Here is a 16,023-nt window from a genome sequence, read left to right as displayed (position 1 = left end):
GTAATATTACAGAAATTGCAATGACACTGAGCATATGCACTGATATTACTGTATTCCGTAGTATTAAACTGGCCTTTACGAAATTATCCGTCTTAGCTTTGTTTTTGCAGACCAGTATTTTCTTAAATACAGTCTCATTTTGGTTATAAAACATTACATATGTGTATATATTATTTCTTTTTATAAATGAGCTCTTAAGTTTGTTTTTTTTCTTAAAATATAGAACAAATAAATGAATAAAAGAAATATAGAAAATATTTATTTTACTTTTGAATTTTGTACTCATTTTGCTGCTCACCTTATCAAATTTTGAATGTAAAAAATCCTAAATTACAATATCAGTACCACAGAATTATAATATAATACATTTTATAATATAAATATATGTAAGCATTTTCAAATAAAATCTCAAATTATGATATAAATTATAAGGCTTAGCAGCTAAGCTGTATTTGGATCTAAAAAGTACAATTTTTTTAGCTCTGTAATGCCTTAACTTACTGCTTTGATTCTACCATGAAAGAAAGGCTTTCCCCATAAATGCTTCAAAATGGTTTGAACTTGTTTGAATTAAATAGGTTCTTATTTTATATTCTATTGTGCCATTATAGGTAACTTGAATTAATGGTTTGTAAGAAACTGTAGACTTTGTAATTGGACTTAACAGAACTAATTTAAATGAAAGCTGCATTCAACGTACAACATAATACACAACAGTCAATGTTTAGAAATTTTGTTTTAATATTTACTTTTAAATTAAGATATTAGCAAATGTATGTTATTAAAATTTGAATTATAGTCTAAAAGTTTGTAGGCAAACTTTCTACCGTGCATATAAAAGTATTTCAATAGAATTTTGAACGTAGATCTAGAAAGATAATGACATGCCCTTTGACCCCTGACCATACAAAGACCCCATAGCATAGGATGAAATATTTTCATCAAATGTCCCATAGTAAGACAACAGTAAGTCTGCAGATTTAAAACACTGAAATCAGGGGTTTGATACCCCTTGGTGGACACAGCAGATAGCCAGATATGGCTTTGCTATTTTAAAAAACTCTCTTTTCATCCAAGCAAAGTAGTGAATTGTGAGTGTGAGGAAATGTTTGTTATATTGCATAAGTTATTTATAAATATTTTTTACATGTAGATGTCTCTGAAGCATTGTTTTTAAGTCTTAAAACTTGCAAATGTCACTTTTATAAGATACAGTATTTCCTTTGAAATTTGTTATATTTAAGAATATTGTATCTTTTCCAAATTAAAACATACAAATAGTAATGTTTTGATAATTACATTGGAACTATTCCAGTAAATTGCTTTACACTTCAATGTTTGTTTTATGTATTAATCTAAATTAAAAGTTATCCATAAAATCTTAGGGTCACTCGGTATAAAACTGTATTAAAAGTATTGGATGTTTCTAAAGCTGCATCATGCATCTGAAGCCTATAGTTATAAAAATTTTTTAAGTATCAATTTTATTTTGTCACAGTGTATATAGAATAATAGCCATTAGTGATGTTGTGATTACTGACTCCAATTATATTTCTATTTGAAGACCTCCCTTTGGGCCTCGAGGCTCTCCTCCAAGGTTTCGTGGACCACCACCTATGAACCGAGGACCACCACCACATGGAAGAGGAGGACCACGGCGACCACCACCTCCAGGTTTTAGAGGGCCACCTCCACATCACTTTGATCCAAATTTTCCAAGACATATGCCCCCACCACCTGCTGGAATGCCTCCACCTCCAGGAGGAATGCCACACCCTCCTGGAATGCCACCACCACCAGGAGGAGGACCTCCTGCAATGGTAAATTATAATTAAAATTTTTCACTTTTCTTTAAAACAATATCTTTTAACCATTTCAGTATTGGCAGATCAAAGAGTGCACGTCATAACTTTTTAGAGAATTACGAGTCATGTTTGTAGATTTACATTCAAAATTTTATTAAGCTACTAGTATGTGACTGTATGTCAGTAATTTTATCATCAAATATTAGTTTATAATTCATATTTTAGTTTTCTGCCTTGTTTAATTTCTTAACAAAACTTAATATTAAAAACATATTTGTAAATATGAATTTTTGTGTGCCATATGGTATGACATCTGCTTTTTGTCCAGTTATGATGCCCACTATTTAATATTTGTAGTTTCTTACCAACTAAAAACTAAAATTACTGATAAAGTTGGAAGCTAGAATATAAATTACAAAGTGCAAGTGCAAAACAATGTTTTATGTGCAAAGATCATTGTTTTTTTGCATATTTACCATTCACTGATCTATATTTCAGAAAAATAACTAAAATTTTACAAATTTATTCATAAGTAGTAACAATAGATATAATTTGTGGTAAATGAAATGGATTGTTTCACAAGATAGTATTAAGAAGAGCAAGATATTTGTAAGCTCTTGATTTGCATCTTATATGGTGCTGTTATTAGTCAGACATGGTTCAAAGGTCAATAATGATATAAGTATATGTACACTGCTATGTGAATTAATCTACTGAGGGTAAACATTTTTGGTTTCCTGTTACAATTTGCAGCCATTCTAAAAGAAAAAAAAATAGGGTTCTTTATACTTATTTCCTAATTTCTTTATGGTAGTTATGATATCAGTTAAATTGACCAATCCCACACAGAGTTCAGGTATTAAAATAACAGATGAAAAAAATGTTTGGTAGTTATTTAAAGAGCTTGTTGAGATTATGCAGATGAAGTTTGTATTCAGATGAAGAAAAATATTTTTAATCTTAAAATGAAAATTTCTCAGCATGTTGGAGAGTCAGCATTCTGGAGAAAAAAAAATTCAGGAGCAAATATTTAATTTAGGAAATCTTTATTTGATATCTTGAGTATGGAAGCCTTGTATATTTACTGATGTGTGAACCTTCATGAAGAAAGGCATACATTATCAAAGTTATAGTATTATGACTACTCTTATGGTTATTTAGATGGTTACTTCTTCATGTGTCAAATCTGCGGCAGACATCGACGATCATGGCATGCCAGACTTCTCTGTTGTCAATCCTCCTTATCAACTCGATGTTACACATTGAGTTCTTGGTGACATAGTTATTGAGGCTGTTGATATATTTAGTTCTTTGACACCCTCTACTTTTCCTCCCTTCTATTTTTCCACATAACATCTGTTTCTCTATCCCATTCTTCCTACAGATGTGTCCTAGAAATTCCATTTGTCTCTTTCTTATAGTTTTCATGAGGGACCTTTTGTATCCTGCCAATTCCATGACTTCCACATTTGCATTTGTTTTTCTTTCAGTCCATGATATTTTTAGCATAGATAATTACATAGTGGGTGAAATGCATTCACTTTTTTAGCCAAAGCTAACCTTGTTCTGCTCTGTGTGTATGCTGAAGTCAATGTGAAATCCTCATTTTTGTTCTTGTCTAAATATTGAAGATTTTTACCTCAGTTCAGCAGCATTCACTATGTCCATTTTTAAGTAATCAAATAATATACCAAATAGCATAGACTAATAACATGCAAAAAGTAGAGAATTTCCCTGTTACAGTTTCTCTGGTTTTCTCTCTGTACAACAAGCTGTTACAAATTCATCCAAGATAGCCATTGTCTTTCACATTGGAATGTAACTTGTACTTAGAGAACTTGACAATTCTTTATTCAGAAAACAACATATAACTTTGCTATTCATAATATAGAATTAAACTTGAGAGAACCATTAACAAATCCTTAAAAAGAGTATGTGATGGGTGGGTGTGGCAGGAAAGATCTGGTTTACTATTTGATAGCTCTTTAATCATATTAAATGACAGGGTATAAAATCATGGTTCATCTGGTAATACAGTTTTATAATGAGTAATGTACATTAAATTTTATACTTATTGGAGTGGTGGTGAATAACATAAAGAAGATGCCCAAAGAAAATGTCACGTTTCTAACAATGGAAAATTCAGGATTTTTAAAATATTGCCTTATAAAATTAGAAACTTTTAAAGTTATACTGTTAAAATATGAAATATTAGGTAAAATGTTATGCTATACTAATTGGTATAAAATAAACAAAAATAGTTTAATAATGTTTTGAATGTAAGTCACTAAACTCTTGTGACATGCACAGTAAATGATGCTCAGACAGAGAGCTAAAACCTTGCCATTTAAATTTTGTCAGTGTGCATTTAATTCATCTAATGAAGTTACTGCTGTTACATCTCGTACTATTGATTGTCCAATTTTTGTGTGCCTTTTTCGTTCTGTTTAAGTTTTCTAATGTAAACATACTAAAAAGGAGGAGGGAGCCACAGTTTCTACAACAGTTAGGTGCCACAAGTCATGAACATTTAATATGTGATTCTTCTGTATGTCTTTACCTATAGTATAGCTTGCTAAAGATGAAGTATGTATATTTTAAAATTATATTAATTAAAATGTTACTGAACATGTTTCAAATGTTCATTGTTGCTGCCATCATCCTGTTATTCATCATGAAACTTCAGTTTCTTTCATGGATGATGTTGGTAGAGAATTTGTAATGAACAAAGGTGAAATGGGCAGCAACAGCCATGTTTAAAGGAACACTTGTAGAGAAAATATGGGAGGACTAATCAACATTAACTTGTTGAATAGATAACATTTCAAAAGCCTTCCACATTCCTTTTTTTTTTGTTTTTGCTTTCATGTCAGCTTATTCTAGTGTTTACGGGGATTTATATAGTATCTAGGAGGATGGTTCCTTTAACTATTTTGTTGCATTGATGACACTGGCTTCTTTTGTTTGCTCCCTCATTACAGACTAGAGTAAAGTCAACTTCCATTTACACTTTAAAATAAAGAAGTGTTACAGTACTAATTCACTTTTTCAAACATCATAAGCAGAACTGACACCTGCAAAAGAAAAAAAAAATCTGAAATGTTATACCTAAAGCAGTTTTTAATTTGAATATTGGCATACAGTATTTCACTTTAGTAAAAACTGTTTTAACTCATCAGTGCTTCAATGAAAATATTCAGTTTATTTTTGAAGATGCTTGAATATGGTTTCCCTGCTTTACTTTTTGATAAAGGACTTAAAATTAGATAACCTTATTCTGAGCACTAATGGTGAATGGTCATTGACCTAGATCTTTCTGAGACAATTATTTTAGTCAGTGCACACTGTTATCCATATTAATATTTATAATTACTTATTTTCTGTTGAGGGTCTTTCTGCTTAGAAAATCAAAATTTTGTAACAAACACCTGTTAGTTTCTTCTCATAAATAGAGCTGTGCAATTATCTAGCTTGTAATCACCAAACTATAAGAGCAGTCATATTTTAACTTATTATGTAGATCATCAGTAAGCATGAAAAGACTTTCAGATTTTTTTATTAAATATTTGCTGGTGCATTTTTTTTTCAAATGTTGACTACCTGAACACACAGTAATTTTGATTTCAAGATTGAAAATACTTTTATACATCAGAAAATTGTCAAACTTCATATGCAAAATCTCTGACCTTCAGATAACTATCAAACATTTTTTATCTCATTGAATTGACTGACTTGTATATTAAATATATCTAAATTATGCTTTTTTCATTCTAAAATGACTAAAAATTGAAACAGCCAACCATAAATATTTATTCTAATTAGCTTAAATCTCACAACACTGGATTTGTTTGTATCACTTACTTTTATTGTATTGACCTTGCAGCTGTATCTTATTAATGTTGCAGAATTTGCAATCCGTAGGCATGTGCAGCTCATTTTACCATATCTGGTTGCATAAAACTGGTCTGTTTAAAGTGACCTGTTTGAGCTTTGTTCTAGTGAAACAGTGTTTTGTAAAGTGTAGTCACATTTTGTCTGAATTACATAACATGTATCTATTTCATTAGTATTTATAAGTTACTTGTTAAATTTCAGGTTCTTTTCTTAAAACAACGAATAATAAATGCAGAAATGTAGAAAATGGTGATCTCTTGTACTTTCAAACATTATACTCATTTGCCGCTTGCATTAATTTTCTAAGCCTTGTCAAATTTCAGATATGGAAGATAAAATCAAAATATTTTTAGGGTTTTTTTATTTAAAAAATGTGTGTGTGTGTGTGTACACCTTTTTTTTTCAAGTAAAAATATTATACATTAATTGTACAAAAACCACAAAATTCCATTGTAATTAACTAGCTTACTTACTAAGCTGTATTTGGGTTTAAAAATATTTTCTTTACCACCATTTCATCTGACCTTTTCTACTTGAGCTTTGAAACAGAAATGCTCTTTTTGGCAAATATACACCTTATGGAGGCTGAGAAGTTAATATTTTGGAATTTTAATGTTTAATTTCAAATTAAGAAATTTACATTTATTTCAAAAAGTGAAAGGGATGGATGAGTCCACTGTGTTTGACTTATTAAATACAGTGATATCTTTGTAAATAGAAAAGGTGTTAGGTTCTTATTTTATATTTTAATGTATCAGTATAGATTATTTTAGTTTCTATTTTGTAAGAAATTATAGACTTTGTAATTGGACTTAGCATATCTAATTTAAACCAAAGCTATATTCAACATGCAACACAGTACACAAAAGTTGATATTTTGGAATTTTGTTTTAATATTTACTCTTAAGTTAAGAAATTAACATAACTAAAATATGAATTATAATCTAAAATGTAATACCAAACTTATGACCATATATTAATAAATTAGTGTTTCAGTAAAATTTTGAATATAAATCTAGAAATGTAATGACATGCTCTTTGACCCATACCTTTAGGAAAACCCATAGCTGTAGGGGTAACTTGATTAATAAATATAATCAATTATCTATATCAATAAGTGTCACAAAAATTAATTGGTTAGTTGAGGTAAAGATTGAATTGGTTGATCTCATGAAAATAATCAGCTAATTGATATTAGTGTTTTCAATTTGAGATTATTCCTACTATAGAAGTAATTGAAATGCTGTAATTATAATTTCTCATTTCTATTTTGTTTACTTTAAGTTTTAGTTTCATTGAATATTTTATAACTCAAATTTTTTCTATAATTGTAATGAGTTTTTCTAATCATTTTTGCTTTTGATTATTTCAGCTATCTACTTTCTAATGTAACAGATTTAGTAATGTATTTATTTACTGTTTATTTTAATATTGAAGTTTGCCTTACTCTAATATATATTTGGACATGTGTAACTTGTTAAATATGTATTGTGAAAGTCCTTCCTGTTCTTAAAATTTGTAGATTTGTTAATAGCTAGTGTGTATTAATCTTCTTTGCAAATATCATACATTTGGTTCGTATTGACATTCAGTTAACTTTTAACAACAATGTATATATTTACTTAAATACCCAATATTGTTGGGCAAACTGAAATTTCAAGAATCTCACCTAAAGAGTATAAAAGGTATTCTTTGATAGATTGTTTAGGCAAAGTATTCGTGACAAAACTTTGTAGAATGGACAACAACTGTCTGTTGTGGAGAACCAAGTGTAGAGGAAGACTTTCGAAACATCGTCCTCTACACTTGTTTCTCCATAACAGGCAGTTGCCGTCCATTCTACAAAGTTTCATTCAGTATAAAAGGTAGTCATTGCAACACATGGAGAGATAGTTTAATATTATTGTTGGTTTGCTACAGTCAGTGCACTATAAACCTCAGAAGTTATAACTGTGATAATGCTTGTTAATTAGAAAACTACAGGTATTTAACCAGGAATGCGTGTAGATTCCAAACGTTACAAACACTTTATCACCTTTGAATTACCTTCAGACATCAGTATTCTATGAGGATGTTGGATATCTGTTGGAAAAAAGAACTTATGAACAGCATTAAGCAAAGTGTAACATTGTCAACATAGAATTTACTTCTCATGAAACATTGATAAAATATTCAGTTCTGAGAAGGCTCAGTTTGTAAAACTGTTGTATACAAATTATTTGTAATAACTATTATTATAAATTGTATTGTTGTTTATACATTAAAATATATTTGTTAAGAAAGAAAATAGTGTGTATTAATCTTCTTTGCAAATATCATACATTTGATTCACATTGACATTCAGTTAACTTCTAAATTAAAATTTCTGGCTATTTTAAATTGCAATATGTAATGTGCATAACATGATGACATGATGAATCAGGTACAGTGGAGCTCCGTTAAGCCGCGGTATTTGGGGGGTCAACCTGCTTAACCACGGCTTAAACCTTTGTGACTGAAAAGTCGAAGTCACCAACAGCTTCGCCGAGGAGCCTCATCCGGGCCAATGAGTGATCATTATAATATTAATGTATAGGCTATTCAGATACAATTGACAAATGCCGTTTTAACACAAACGACCAATGCATTGTGATGGTTCGCTTTTCCCTGTAAAATTTCGTCTTCCTGTGTTACATGCGGGCCGCCATTTTAAATTTCGTGGTAGCGATATTGCGCAGTTGCATAAATTATTAAATTTTTAATACCAAATTTATTAACTGGCAGTTAAACAATAAGAAAAAACACATTTGTCATGTCAGTGTCAATGACAAGGAGAGTGTGAGAAACTTTAAAAAGCCAGGTAGTAGATTTAATACATCAAAAATTTTGGGACAAGACTTGCTACAGCGGCTTAAGCGATTTTGCGGTTTACTGGTCCGCGGCTTAATGGCACTCCACTGTAGTTGTCCAAGATAAATGATAATGAGCAATACCAAGCAATCAGAATATTGCCATTTTGATTTCTTTGTGTTATTTTTGCAAATAATTTAAGTTCGGTTTTGACCAAGTGATTAAAGAAGTTGCTTTGTGGTTGAGGTTCTTGCCTTTAATTCCCATTTTCAGTGATTGTTTTTGCCTTTTAACCAAGTTGCATTTGTTTTTTAGTTATGGCTGTGCCTATGTGATATGTATTTAATTATCATGTGCTAAAGGTGAAGCTGATGTTACTATTTCGAGAGCATGCATGCAGTGAAAGGGAGAGATGAATATTTGTCTCTGTAACTTGAATACATTGAATAAGAAAGGCCCATTTTTTGTTATTCCCTTTGTAACCATTGATGTATAAATGGAAGACATTTATAGTTTACAGTTTTTAAATTCCCAACTTTGCCTGTTATTGGGATCCATGCTGAAAGTTTTGTAGATCAATTACACGCTGAGACACCCAGCATGGCTAGGTGGGTTAAGATGTTCGATTTGTCATCTGAGAGTCGCGGGTTTAAATCTCTGTCGCACCGAACATGCTGTGGGGGTGTAATAATGTGATGGGCAATCCCACTATTGATTGGTAAAAGAGTAGCCCAAGAGTTGGCAGTGGGTGGTGATCACTAGCTGCCTTCCCTCTAGTCTTACACTGTTAAATGAGGGACAGCTAGCATAGATAGCCCTTGTGTAGCTTTACGTGAAATTCAAAAAACAAAAAACAAACATGCTGAGATTTATATACTGTACCCCCCATATGTTGCATAGGCTCATGCTCTTGCATATCATCGTTCAACAGATCTTTTATAATGGACAACAGTTGGATTTGCTTCTTCCCATTTGGAGTTTGGACCCCAAAATTTCAGTGCATTTTTCTAGGGGCTTTCTGTTTTCTTCTTGGGGGGTGTGTGTGTGGAAGGCCATACCCTTCTCTCCACACTTTGATATTGTTTGTTCAGCCCTTTTCTGAAATCTGCTATCTTTGATGGGTTCACCCCCATGAACCTGTGTTGTATCTGCTAGATAACACATTTTATTGTCCTAGCCTCCTTCTCCAGTTCCATTCTCCTCCTCCTTTACTGGTTCCTCTTTTAGGGGCCATGTCTGTGCATTGCATTATTCCTCACCTGTGCTGTATACAACATCAGAGATACTGGTGATCAGTATTCCAGTCAAGTGCTGAGCACGTCATCATTAATGGTGAGGAGTCTTAATGTGTTGATGGCCTTAATGACCCTGGCAGTCATGTGGCCTCGTGGTCCAATTGGGTTATTGTTCTAAAAATATCTCCTTGCCCCTAGAAAAAAAGTGGTTGTGCCCATTTTCATATTGCATTGATATTGGTGCACGTGAAAAATTGCTTATGACTATGTTTTGGGTTTGGATTCTGTGGGAACTAGACCTGTTCATTTTTCAGAAGTGTGAGGAACTTTTACTACTGACTCTTGGGTCATTTGAGTTTTGTCAGAAGCATTCTCTCTCCTTCTCCTCATACTTCTTGCCTTTGTAACTTTTCATTAAAACTGCTCATACATTTTTTCACTAAATTTTTGAACATCACTTAGACTACGTCTTTGTAATTAAATGTTAACAAATAATTCAAATCTTTTCTGTGAACTAATTTGTTTTTTGTAATATTTTGGTTATAATATTCTTACATCTTATTCCCTAAACATCATAAGTTTATAATAAAAAAATTTCTAAATTCCTCACTGAACTGGGATTTGAACTTAAAACCACTGAACCATTCAAACATTACCAATTGAGGGTTGGGTGTTACTGAAAAAAGCCTTATGAAGAGAATTGCCTTTATATATGTAGATGTAACTTGGATGCTATGGAACATCTTAGACACAACTTGCTATTTATATCAAGAAAAGTTCCCAAGTGAATCTCTGTATTTAAAGTGCTGTAAATTATTAAAAGCACTTGTTCATAAACAAGAAAAGTTCATTTTAGTCAAACTTGAAAATTTGATTTTATGACAATGCATGTATAAAATGCAAAAGTGGTAAAGCTTGTACCACAGTGTTATGCATAATCCTAGTTTCTCTTGAACAAAGGTTTCACCATTTTGTAGATATACAAATTGTTTTTTTCAGGTATTTCCTTCATTTATGCTAATTCAAGGAAACTGTTTCAATCTAAGAGATAATTAAGAATTAGGGCACTGTGAATAAACTTCTTAAAATTCTCACTTATGATTGAAGCTTATTTAGTAAAATTTAAACTGACAGAACAGTTAAAACAGGGAGGTGGTATTCTAATTAGTAAAAGCCAGTAGTATGTTACATTGAATGTATTTTGCACTAACTGAAAGATGATAAATTATTTTTTTTATTCTTTGTAAATATATTGAAATAATTTTGTTGATTAGAAACTTGCAGAAAAAGAACCTTCTTAAAGGCTCACACAAGTTTTTATCACATGTAGATGTTAAAATATTTGTTCACAACATTTCACCGAGTTTAAAGGCATCATCAAGTGAGATTATTCTTAAAGACATAGAAATTGTTTTATTTGCTCTTTTTTAATTTGTATACTTTAAATAGCATTAATATATTTGCTCAGTTCAGCACATTATATTGACTCATGTTTCACATGATAAAGTTCTTGTGCCATATTTGGAGAATCATAAAACTTGATACATAATATGGTTTGTTAGAGAATATTTGAGAAGTTAAAATAACAGAATGGTAGCAGTTAATATAAATGTAAGTAAATATATTTATATAAGAAAGAAAAAAGTTAGTGAGCCTTCTAATCTTATTCTCTCACTAGCGGCCTCCTGGTTTACCTCCAATGAATGTTCCACCACCTGGGTACCAGAATATGCCAGGAAGTGGACAGTGGACAACCACAGGTGTCCAAGGAATAGTTTCTACAACAACGGCTACTGCTAATGGTATTGATTTGACAGGAGAAATTTGGGTTGAAACAAAGGCAGGTGATGGCAAGGTATGTTAAAGTTTAAAGTTCTACATGTAATTTTTCGCATGTTATTTAATTTTGAAATTTGATTTTGTTTTGTAAATTACCCAATTTCTTGTATTTGTGTAAAATGAGAGGAGTGTAAAGCTAATTTTCTTTCAATTATTTTCTAAAGCATGACAGTTAAAATTTGTCGCTTGCATGGTTAATGTACCATTAACTCTCAGCTTGGTCCCAGGGATTGGTTTTATAATATTTCTGTGCATATTATATAGTTCTCATACTGTAACTTTTAACACAGTATATGTATCTTCATAAAAACTTTGCACATTATCAGTAAATAAAACAAAACTTTCACATGAAATATAATAAGTAGTAGTTTTCTATTCAAATGTTGACCATCCAGTATCCAAAGTAATTTTCAAAAATACTTTTACGTATGAGAAAATTATCAGACCATTTTGTTTTTAGAAAAAAACTTCATATTTTACCTGTTATTTTCAAATTTCTGAATGGGTTTGGTCAATTTGATTGACCTTGTAACTACCATAAAAATTAGGAAATAGATATAAATTACATTTTTCATTCTAGAATAACTACATATTGGAACATACCATAAATATCTAGTCTAATTAGCTTAAATGCCATAACATGCGTGTATAGTATATTTATTTTATTGACCTTATATGTGTCTAACCAACATTCAGAAATTGCAGTGATATGGTGCACATGACTTGTGTTACTTTATCTAGTAGTATGAAAATGGCCTTGACAAAGTGACTTGTCTCTTTTCTTTGTTCTAGTGACCCATTATGTTGTAAACAGTAACTTTTCGGTTATAATGCATTACATATTTGTGTGTTTTTGTACCGTTTACAAATAAGATTTAACTTTCAGCCGTTTACAACCCATTATGTTGTAAACAGTAACTTTTTGGTTATAATGCATTACATATTTGTGTGTTTTTGTACCGTTTACAAATAAGATTTAACTTTCAGCCGTTCTTCAAACATAGAACAATGAATAAAGAAATTTGAAAACAGTGATCTCTACTGCTTAGGATTGTAAAAAAGTTGAACTTGCTTGCAATACAGTGCATGTTAAGCTTTGCCAAATTTCACACACAGGGGATATAAAACAAAACTTTTTAGGTTTTATATGTACATTTTGGAATTAAAATTTATAAATCCCTGTCAGTATTGCAGAATTCCACTGTATTTCATCAGGCTTACTGTCTAAACTGTATTTTGGTCTAAAAAATAGTTTTTCAAACAACATTTTTACTTGCACCTTCCTTCAAAATGATGAGAAAATAGTGTGCATGTGTTTTTAATTGGTAATAAATATGTAATAGAGTGAAGCGGGTATACAAAAGTATATCCAAAAGTGGAAGAGGTAAAAGGGCCTCTGGTTGATTCATTAAATATAGTGATATTTTAACAAATAGAAAAAATAGGTTCTTATTTTATGTTTTAACATGTCAGTATCACTAATTTCAGTTTGTATTTCATGAAAAAAAATATCTGACTCTGTATTTGGACATCACAAACATCAAATTTGAATTAAAGTTGCATTAAATGTACCACATGACATGGAAAAATAAATATTTAGATTTTTTAATATTTCCTTTTAAATTAAGAAATTAATTAATGTGTAACACTAAAATTTGACTTATAATCTAAAAGTTTGGAATGAAATTTATTGACCTACATTAAAAAAAATATTCAATAAAATTTTGAATGTAAGTCTAAAAACATGATGGCATATTCTTTGATCCCTGATTGTAGAAATTCCTGTATTAATAGAATTAATTAAGAAGGTGATCAGTTGTTTGGAAACACTACTCACTTCTGTACCACAAAGAGCTGATGTTTCACTTGCACAACCATGTAACTTCCTGCACGTCACTAGTCCTGAACAAAGCTTCTATTTTAATTATATCACCATGTATTGTGCCAACCTATGAAACTATAACTGTTCACTAAAGGGAAGTGAAATATCTTTAGGCACAATAATCTCCTTATCACTATTTATTTTCCAGTACATATTTTTTTATAGAATTTACTAAAAATTTGGTACTTAGTGTTTTAACCTTGTGTTCATGTGTAATCTTTCTTTTATGGGAGGGTATTTGCCACATATCAGTCTGTTTTTCTTTATCCAGCTGTGGTCTTCATTAGTTTGTTCCTAATTGGCAATCCCACATGCTCTGGTGAATACTCTTTCTGGTAGCAGGTGACACTTTCTTTGCATCTTAATTTATTTGCCTGCCTTTGACTTTCTTTGGTTTATTTGGTTGGCTCCATCGTTTTTCATTAGGCTTGACAAGCTGTTATCCCATGGTTACATTCTTGAAGCCAGTATTATACACATATTTTGACCTGGATTTTTGGCTACTGCTTGTCCCTAGCAATGTTGCTTATTCTGTTACAAATTTAATTGTTTCAGTTCTTCATTTCAGTCTGAATCGCCATGCTATACTTCCTCATTTGTGAGGTTTCTCTTGCTTTGTATATGAATCAGGTACAATTTATTTGTATCTTTTTCTTTATGACATGGGGTTTTGATACCAGAGGTCTTATGTCATTTTTCTTTATTTCATGTATTAGTCTTTTTTTTTTTTTTTTTGAGAGTTTTTCTCTTGAGTAATCTATTCCTCTTAGATATGCCCTTATGTGTGTGTCTTTCATCTGTTTTTGGTCTGTCAGTTGAGATATCTCCACAGATATATAGTCTCACTTTCACCTTTCACAATTAAGCTAGCATACTCAATCTCTTGGACTTGTTTTGAGCCCTCCAGCACTCAGAAATCAGTTTGAGGGCTTCTTCTATTTGTTTGAATTTTCACATCCATGGTGAATTTATTACAGTTGGCACTTAGTGTTGTTTTTGTGCTTGATGTCAACCTGTCTTATTACCACTTATTACCACACTGTTCTATGTCCTCTCTTCCAGTGGGGTGCAGATCTATACATCTGTTTCCAACATTTGATCTTCAGGAGTGAAATTTCCATCTCTTTATATCCTTTAGCTGGTAGCTACTTGCAGGCTTACTCTCACCTTCATTTTCATTTTCTGGTTCTCTTATCATGGTCCCTTTGGATGTCTTTGTTTTTCCATTCTTCACCTGACAAGAAGACCTCACTCTCAGGTCTTCTGTTTTCCTGGATCCTGACTTTCTCTTATGGGCCATAAAATGTGGTTTCTGACAGCAGTTTGACAATCCTGCTCAGGCCTTAACTCTTCCTACAAAGTGTTTTCTCCATGATTTGATGTTTTCTGTGGGTATACTACCCCTATGGGTATTTATTAATTACTTCTTTTCAACCTCCCATTTATTCCTTACTTTCTCTTGTTTTGAATCCAAACTGTGGCTGTGGATGCTTTGTGTTTCATGTAGTTCAGCATCCTTTTGTATATTTCAGAAACATTTTTTCCCCTTTTCTGTTGTAGAAATCATCACTCAATTTTCTCTTGATCTACTCACACACTTATGCACCAAAGGGACAAATTCATCTTTTTCTTAGGTTCCCCCAAAATTTGGATAGCTTGGGAGGGTGATTGAATATTTTCTTCATTTATTGCCTCTCTTGACTTTAAGCAAGGGGGTGAGCAACTTATTTTTCATAGTGGCCACAACTGTGGCTAATAAAAACAATGTTGGCCACACTATTATTAATAATAATAATAATAAAAAAAGACTGATGAAAATAATTGCACACTCAATAACAAACATTTAAACCAGACTGACATTACAAAATGGTTGGAGTCTGGCAGTGATGAAACTTGACATTAGCAATGATGTGAGACATTGTAGTTGCTGATTATCAAACTTGCAATAAAAAAAAATAAATGATTGAAAAAGTTGATTTCTGAACTCGAGCTGGCCACAATTGTGCTATCCACTGGCCATGGAGTTGCCCACCCCTGTTCTAAGCATTAAGGTTCTGCCAAAGAAACTCTTTGGGTTTTCTACTATACTGCTTTGGCAGTTTCTTTTAGGGCCTGCAAATGGGGATATGGATAACCCCTGCCACATTAAAGCTCTCTTACTTACACGCAGTTGCAGGTTTTATCTATTGTTGCTTTTGTCTCCATTTACGTCATTTTATATTATGATGGGTTTTTATTTTTCTCCGTTCTTTTTCAAGTCTCAGTTGTCTTATGCCACATATATCTGATGGGAGGGGTAGAACTAACTGAGTGGCTGATGTTGTTTTACTGCAGATATTTACTTAAATCAACATTAAGTTGGGGAGTATGGAAAGTGTTAAGCCCGTCAGCTGTTGCTCAATACCAGCTGTCGAAATAGGGTTTTCTACTATACTGCTTTGGCAGTTTCTTTGTATATAATGTTTACCAGACATTCTGCACATGACAACAACAACTAATACACTATAACAGCACAAGATGTGTGCTTGCCCTTACAATG

The 16,023-nt window shown here is 31.7% G+C and overlaps 1 pseudogene across 1 annotated transcript in view; it reads left to right on the top strand.

Annotated features, from left to right (window-relative positions):
- The window catches only part of LOC143253603 (transcription elongation regulator 1-like), a 129,485-nt pseudogene that overhangs the window by 23,213 nt on the left and 90,249 nt on the right, over window positions 1-16,023 (top strand). Inside the window, exons 2-3 of the transcript XR_013029728.1 lie at window positions 1,565-1,820; window positions 11,442-11,618. The product of XR_013029728.1 is annotated as a transcription elongation regulator 1-like (transcript). The remainder of the gene's footprint in view (window positions 1-1,564; window positions 1,821-11,441; window positions 11,619-16,023) is intronic.

The sequence above is a fragment of the Tachypleus tridentatus genome, chromosome 6 (assembly GCF_004210375.1).
Source record: "Tachypleus tridentatus isolate NWPU-2018 chromosome 6, ASM421037v1, whole genome shotgun sequence".
Taxonomy (NCBI): domain Eukaryota; kingdom Metazoa; phylum Arthropoda; class Merostomata; order Xiphosura; family Limulidae; genus Tachypleus; species Tachypleus tridentatus.
Note: the sequence above shows the minus strand (reverse complement) of the source record. Positions and strands in the feature narration are given on the sequence as shown.